Source organism: Zonotrichia albicollis, chromosome 1 (assembly GCF_047830755.1).
Source record: "Zonotrichia albicollis isolate bZonAlb1 chromosome 1, bZonAlb1.hap1, whole genome shotgun sequence".
In the NCBI taxonomy this organism is placed as follows: domain Eukaryota; kingdom Metazoa; phylum Chordata; class Aves; order Passeriformes; family Passerellidae; genus Zonotrichia; species Zonotrichia albicollis.
The window spans coordinates 35,396,534-35,404,575 of NC_133819.1; positions in this window are offsets into that span (position 1 = coordinate 35,396,534).

The following is an 8,042-nucleotide window of genomic DNA, read 5'->3' on the forward strand; positions in this document are numbered from 1 at the left end:
TTTGGATAATAATAATGATGAGCAGCAATGGGAGAAATTAAGAACTGGGCTGTAAACAGAATCCTTCGGTACAGGCAACCAGACACTGGCACATCGAGATGGATAAAATCCCTGATTGATCATCTCCTACAGGTCATTAATTGCCTTAATGAGAGAGGAGCAGTGACCTACCATCTGCTCATCCCTGGTAGCTACGCATGTTGCGTTCGTGTACAGAGCGCAGCTCAGGGTGAGGGATGCCACAAGGGCTTCATGAACCTACAAACACATTATATTGTTTTGGATTTAAGTGAAAATGACAGTATCACTGACAGTGCCAGACACTGCAGGATTGCAGAGTTCACTGATGGGCTGCAAGAGGGAAAGAAACAATACAAGTGCCATGATGGGGTGAATTAAATGCTATCAGCTCTGGGGTGGAGATGTACAACACAATACACAGCGCACTGTGAAGAAAATAAACCTCCTCCTCTCTGAAAACCATCAGATGCCCTTGCCACCTGTACAAAAGTTTGGGGTTTCTGTGCCTTATTGCAACATGCAGGGCTTTACAGAGTAATTTGTGCCCTCTGAATAAGTAGCAGAGACATCTTACTCTCTTCCTGGAATCTGACAGTGGTTTCCATGAAAATCAGAGGTACACCCTTTGCTGTGAAAAACATTACTCTCTCCCAGATGGAGATGGTTTTCTTTGCCCACTGTTTATAGTTTCCCCCAGAAAAATGTGAAAAATACTTTGGATTAATTATGGAATTGATTTTTTTTCCCATTTAAGAAGAGTTCTCACTGACAGAAATGGTGACATGTTCCCCTGGGTATTAATTCCACTGAAAAGCAAAGTGAGATATTTCCACAATTCTGGTTAAACAGTCTTGGCTGTTACTTTCCACATACTGCGAACATATTGACAAAATTTTCTTAATGTAATGGCTAAACGGGAAGAATCACATCTGCCTTATACATTTTTATCCCTAAAGGACATGCTTAATATAACCATAATGCTTTCTAAAATCTCTTTCCAGTACTACAATATTTTGGATAACATATTTTCTACTCTAATTTAATCTTATCAACTTCGTTCCACTGTTACTTTTTAGTATTTGGCTTTTCTTAGTGAAGTGAGTAATTTGGTCTCTTTCTTCTTTTACCAAGATGACCATGGATTGAGTGAGTGCCATTAGGTCTCTTGGCATGCTACATCTCAGTGGGAAAGGAATAGCTCTTGGGAAGTTTATCATCACGAGCCCTAAGCACACAAGATGAATGCTCAGCTGCAATCCCCATGTTAGAAGCCTGCATGGAGGCTGGAAAAAATTGCTCAAAAGTTAAAATGTCAAGATTGTATTAAAATATTCACCTCTGAAAACAGGTGACCAACACAATAGCTAGTCAAAGGAACAAGTGAATAATTTCAAATCCTGCTGAAATCCTCCTGCAGCCTTTAAGCAATTGAAAATTTCGGTAGAAATTTCTAGTGCAAAACAAGTTCTATTTGATAAGGAAATAATTAATCCAATAATAATAGAAAGAACTAAGATCATGCAGTAGGACTAATATCTTTCCCCTCCTTCTATACTTCTATATCAGAGGTAGCCAGAGGTGATACAGAGAGCCAGGGCTGCTTCAGTGTTACAAAAAACACATAAAGTTAGCTTTGCAGTCAATTCTTAAATAAAGACTTTTAAATCCACTTATTGCAGTGGAAAACCCCGATTGAAATGGAGGTTTTGTCAATGTTCTCCTTTCCTTCAGCGCAGCATCTCCATCATCCTGAGCCTGTTTGACCTGAAATGGCTCTCAGCCAATGAGAGAAGAAAGCTCTGTGGGCACACCCTCTTCTGTGGGAAACACACCATCGCCCACAAAAACTCAAAATGAGATGTTTGGAGTTATATTCATTTGAAGAGACCTCTTCTTCATGATGTAGTTCATTCCCTCTTTAGATTTTAGTGAAGAGCTCTCATTACAGGGCAGTGAGCACCAGGCCTTGTCAGAGTGCAAGTCCTGTGTTCTGTTTCCTCTAATTTTGAGGTGTTGGCCTTGCCAGCTGAGCCTGCTGGCAAGGTTGGCAGTGGTTTCACAAGAGAAGGACAAAGTCCATTGGAAATAAAATGGACAATAGCTGTGGCCTTACTGACTGGACTCAGGCAGGTGGCAGTGCAGCACAGCAACATTCCCTGCTCCAGACTGGATGGCAAGGCTGCACACCTGGACACACAGCTTCCTTCTGGCCTCTTGGCAGCAGTGCCTGTGGCAGAGAGAATCCTGAGGAGGGAACATGTCACATAGCAGGGGGACTCTGGCATGAGACACTTGACAAACATGTGCTCTCCATGCCCTGAGCCCTGAGAACTTGCTCAGCCAAGCAATGCATTTCTCCAGCTTTTTTTTTTTTTCTTTTTTCTTTTTTTTTTTTTTTTTTTTTTTTTTGTGGTAGATGCCACAGCAACTAAAAATGCCAAAAGCCAGCCAACACATAACGAAAAGAATGGCCTGGAAAGTATGTCTGTTCAAGGAGCTGTTGCTTGACCTTTTCAGCCCAAACTTGAAATCTTAGAAGCGTATGGAGGAATCTGGTGATGACACTATGATGTAAACAGAATTTATGAACCTTTTTCTATGCAAAAATTAATGAATACTTCTTAAAAAGAAAGCTCCTTCCCAGCCCTGTTCAATTTTGGTTGGCAGGTACTGCATCAATGAGACAAGGTAAAATGAATATAGTTAAAATACCATCAAGCTCAAATTCTTTCATGAACACCATTCTAGTTAGGACAGAGACAATCATGGAATAATTTCGGTCAGATAGGTCATATAGTCCAAACCCCTGCAATAAGCAGGGACATTTCAACCAGGTTGCTCAGAGCTCCACCCAACCTGAATTTGAATGTTTATAGGGAAGGAGCATCCACAATTTCTTGGGGCCAACTGCTCCACTGTCCCACCATCCTTACCACAAAAAATTTCTTCCTTTTATTCAGCCTAGATCTACCCTCTATTAGTTGAAAACCATTCCCCCTTGTCCTGTCGAGATACTCAATATATAATTTCTAGTTCAAAAGTCTGAAAGCTCTTTTGCTGAGTGGGGCAAAGGTAAAACAGCAACCCCAAGTTAATGCAGTAATTCAATAACAGCTCGTGTCTGCAAAGCAGTACAGAAGAATCCTGTTCATTCAATTACAGCAGGGGCTGGAAAAGAATCTTTATAATTACATTTTCCTTGTGAGGTAGTTATTTAGCAACACTTGTTTTTCACAACAAAAATACCTGTTCGGTTCTGCACACTTGACTCAGTTATATCTAACACTAAGATTTAGTGCTATGACAACACAGCTAATGTCACTTTGGGAGATGGTGTCACCTAAAGCACAAAGGCAGCTGCTGAAGCAAAATGATACTAAGTGCAGAAACCCAGTGAGTGGCTTCACCATTTCCTTGCTGGTGTATTTGAATTTAATTCAGAAGGCCGAAGGCCATATAGGAACAGACCCTACCTCTGTGATGGAGCAAACCCAAGCACATTCACACTTGATGGAGCTCTGGCTTTCCCACAGCTCCAGCCGTGCCAGTCTCCCAGCTGGGTATCAGGACAGGAGCAGGTGCTTGGCTAAAGGCAGGCCAGCACAAGTCAGTCCTCACATTACGACCCACAGCATGAACAGGTGAAGGAGGACATGGATGGCAGGACATTCATGACTAGCAATTTCCAAAAGCAACTCCTTTTTGCAAATTAGGCATTTAATGGGTGTTATACATTTCACAACAAGCAGCAGCCTTCTGGCCTCCTCTTTTGTTTGTACTCTCTGGTTCACAGAAATGCAAAAGTGACTAGGGAAGCCCATTTATCTTTACACTCTTCAGAGTGTATTTGTTTACAGACACCCCAGCTCTCATTCCATGTTTAGACAGTTCATCTTGAAATGTTAAAACTTAATTCAAAGACTTAGTCCTTCACTTTTTTTTTTCACTCCAATGAGTAATCCCCATGCACACATTTCTATTTTACTGAAAACTATAAAACAAAAGAGGTAAGGACATGATTAAAGCTTATGGGATAATTCAATCAAAGCTACCAAAAGCACCCCTCTTGTGGACTTGTAATGTTGGAGGGCACAACTAAGTAGAACAACTTTAAAACAATAATTCAGGTGCTGACCTTTATAAAAGCACTCTTCTTCCTCTTTTTCACTTCATTTTTCTTTTAAACCTCACCTTTTAAACCTCCAAACTGCAGAACATGCAATGCTTCTTGGATGAGATGCACTCATCATACATGCTCACACATATGCTCACACATAAAGACGTATGTCTAGGATTGTCAGGTTTTGAAAATCTGGGTCAGACATGCAAAACCTTAGGATGACTAATAGAAAAATGTCCTATAGGACAAAGAAGATGGTCTTGACAGTCATAGTCCCAGCCAACTGAGGTCTCCAGTCACCACTATGTAAGTAGATAAATTGTCTTCAGCACCCTCAGACAGTGAATCACAAACAAGTGACAGCTATCACCTAGTCTGGTCTTGGTACTTGCAACTAGAGGAGATGGAAATTGTTTGCAGGGTAATTTTTTTCATCTTCTTTTCATTTGGATTGTCTACTGTTTTTACTTTGATTAGTAAATGTCTGCAGAACTCACTGCCTGCACCTGTATTGCTGCCGTGCTGCTGGAGGCACAGAACACAGGAATATCTGGCAGTAATTGGCTCCCACAACTCCTAATTTAAGTGATTTATCATCTATCTTGCCAAAGAGCCAAATGAATTAAGCACCATAAAGCACAATCTTCTTTTTTACCTGTCAACAGAGAAAATTTAATTTTTTTTCAGAAAATAATTATTGACATCATTATTTTAATGCTCACACTAAACTCAGGACTTCTAATTTCTGAGAGTTTCATGGACGCCTGGCAATGCAGCATCCTGCTCCTAACTTTCACACTGCAGTACAGCCCATTACACCACTGAGATGCAAACAAACATGGATCCAAACACCAGTCCATGCATACCTAGGAGAGTGCCCCAGACACAGGGATCCTCTATAGAAGGTTGTAGTGCCCTTCAGGTGAGAGGCCAAAGCACCACTAACTCAGGAAAATAATTAATCATGGGTGCAACCACAGGCCTGCAAGTAAAAGCAATGAAGGTGCTCCTGAAATGAAGCATGTGCATAGGTGCCTTGGCAAATCGGGGCCCGAAAAGCTGCAGACACCTTGTCTTTTAAATGACACAAAGCCTCATTTTCCCATGGCTCATTTTTCTCTCTCCTGGATACCTCTGGGCACTAAATGTTTTGGGATCCTGTGGCTTACAGAATGCAAAACCAGGAGCAGAACTGCTAAACTCACTTGAGGAACAATAGTAGAGAACAAGATCCAAGGGTTTACTCAAAGGCTTGACAGAAGAACCAACATTATAAAGCTGGGGAAAGGTAAAGAAATAGGTCACAGTAGAACAGCATGAAGAAATAGCAGAATGTTTTTGATTTTTTAGGGTGTTTTAAGCAAAGGGATGGCTGCAAGTGCTGACCATGACACTACAGCAAGCAGGACTCAGTGGGAGTCCTCTGGCACCATAGCTGCTGGGCAAGCCACATCCATGCTGGAAAACTGCCCTGGTTTTGTAAGCTGATCATGAATCTCAGGCTGATTTCAAAAGAATGCTGGTTCAGGCTAAAGGTGGAGAGGATTTCTCTTTTTACAGGGGTTCAACTTTGAAAGTCCAGCTACAGAGTTACCATGGCAGCCACAGAAAAGGCCTGGGCACTGCCTGTTGCCCAGATTTTCTGGGATGCCAGGGTTGTCATCTCCCAAACACAGGATAACTGAACCTAATCAAATTAGACAAGAGCATTTTCCCAGCACCCTTTGCAGAACCAGGGAACTGTAATTAAGGCTGCATTAGAATTTCCATCATAAACTACTTTTGAAGATTCACTAATTTGTATTTAAGACCTTAAATACCAAATGGCAATTTGGCACACAGAGATGAAAACTTAGAGTAAAAACAGCTTCTGCACCAAAATCATTAATACAGTCTCTCTGATTTAAATTACATAAAATGAGAGCCAGCATTAGCTGCTCAGGCTGGGTAGATTTAAATTCCTGGCAGGGCTGAAATATTAATTTTACCTAACATACTTTTTACTTATTTTTTGGGAACTTGAAAGACACCCCTGTTTTTGCAGAGAAAGCAGGTGGTTTATGGCCTGGCTAGGGCCCAGCTTTGGCTGGAACCTGAAGTAGGTTCTACCAGTTCTGGTACCAGTACTTCCCAGCACCAAGGCTTATAAAATGCCATACATGCACATTGTCTTCATGACAATGCCAAGGAGACAGAAGACAAATCCTTCAAACACTTAGAAAAGTGCAAATTTAAAGAAAAATATACTTTTAATGTGAAGATTTAATTAAAAGAGGGACTTACATCCAGACATTGTGGAGCTCTAGCTTAGGTCACTGAGTGTGTGTCAACATCACCTCTAGAACTACAAGGAATGCAGAGGTAGGCAAATCCACACAGAGCTGAACAGCCTCTCTGTCCAACAGTTTTGTTCTCAGGTAGGCCTGCAGGTTATGACAAGTTTCATGCTACAAAGCTACAGGTAGTCATTGCACAAAATTCACACCCAGGAACAGCAACTGCTTTCTGGAATCAAGAGCCACAAAACCTTAGACTGCTGTACAGGCTGGAGATGTAAAAAGGCTTATGTGAGTCTTTCACTATCTTCCTCATGTGGTAGCATTCCCAGCACTAGGGGAAATCTCCCCTAGTGCAAAGATGCTCTAAGCTGCTTACTTTCGTGTGATCCTAGCCATTTATACAATCCTAGATAAGATGTTAATCCATTTCTCCAAATCACAAGTAAAGCAATTCATATCCTGTCTTCAAAGCATCCCTTCTCTGCATCCAGTTTAAAATCTGATCCAAGGTATTATACAAATAATTGCTAGTTAGATTGCTCAGACATTCTATAGCTGACAAAAAAAAAAAAATCCGGGTTAAACTATGCAACATTTTCAGTAGCATCCTTACTTGCTTTTTCTATCACCCCATTAATAGGACTGATGAAACCCAACATTTCTCAAACATATTGGCTCAAGCAAGCAGGTTGTCATTTTATCAACTTTTCTTACTTAATTCATCGCTATTTCGGGCATCTTAGAGATTCCTGGAAAGAACAGTCACTGAAATTACTCCCATTTATATTAACATGTGCCATAATTACCTGGAAGGGTCTGCTTTACTGAGGGCCTCTTCAAAGCTTGTCCATCTGAGGTTTCAATCACATCATCAAAAGAAACAGCAAATGTCTCCTTCAGGATAGCTGTTTCTTACTCATTTTAATATCCACTTATAAGTCAATAAATCAACAGAAGTCACATTCCCAGTTTGCCATGCAGAAGAGCAGCTCTGACACCTGGTCTTTCCTCAGAACATTATTAAGTAGAGGAGTGCCAAGCCCTCTTTCCTCTAAGTACAGCCATCAAGCTCTTTAAACAGCCTGAAAAGAGCTGCAGGGGGGATTTTGATTCCAACATATAAAATAAGAGGCAGCCAGTGCAGAAGAGATATTTCCTAATAAGACTTTTACCATAGCTTCCAGCCAGTGTGTGCTTGTTGCCTGTGGGCTGGGTTCAGAGTGGCAGAGCTGAAGATGCATTGCTGCTTGTTTTGTGTGTACTTGGGATTTTGATGGAGTGCTTAAAACCAAATCTGGCCAGACCAAACCTACACCTACCTGAGTCCTCACCCCAATGGGTATGTGCTATGTGCTACATAACAGCTGAAGGCAAGCAGGCACACCACACACCCAAATGCTCACAGGGCAGAGCCTACAGCATTCACTGCAGACTGAAGGTGGAACACAATTACTGAGAGGTTTGGAATTATGGCAAACTAAACCTGTTAGCAAGCTGAGCACACAAGGGGCTGCAGGAACACATACTCAACACATTGTGCTATTTTGTGAGGTGCTGAGACAGTAACAAAAGCCTATTTCCAACAGCTGACACAAAATGCTGACATAATTCAAACACTCTCA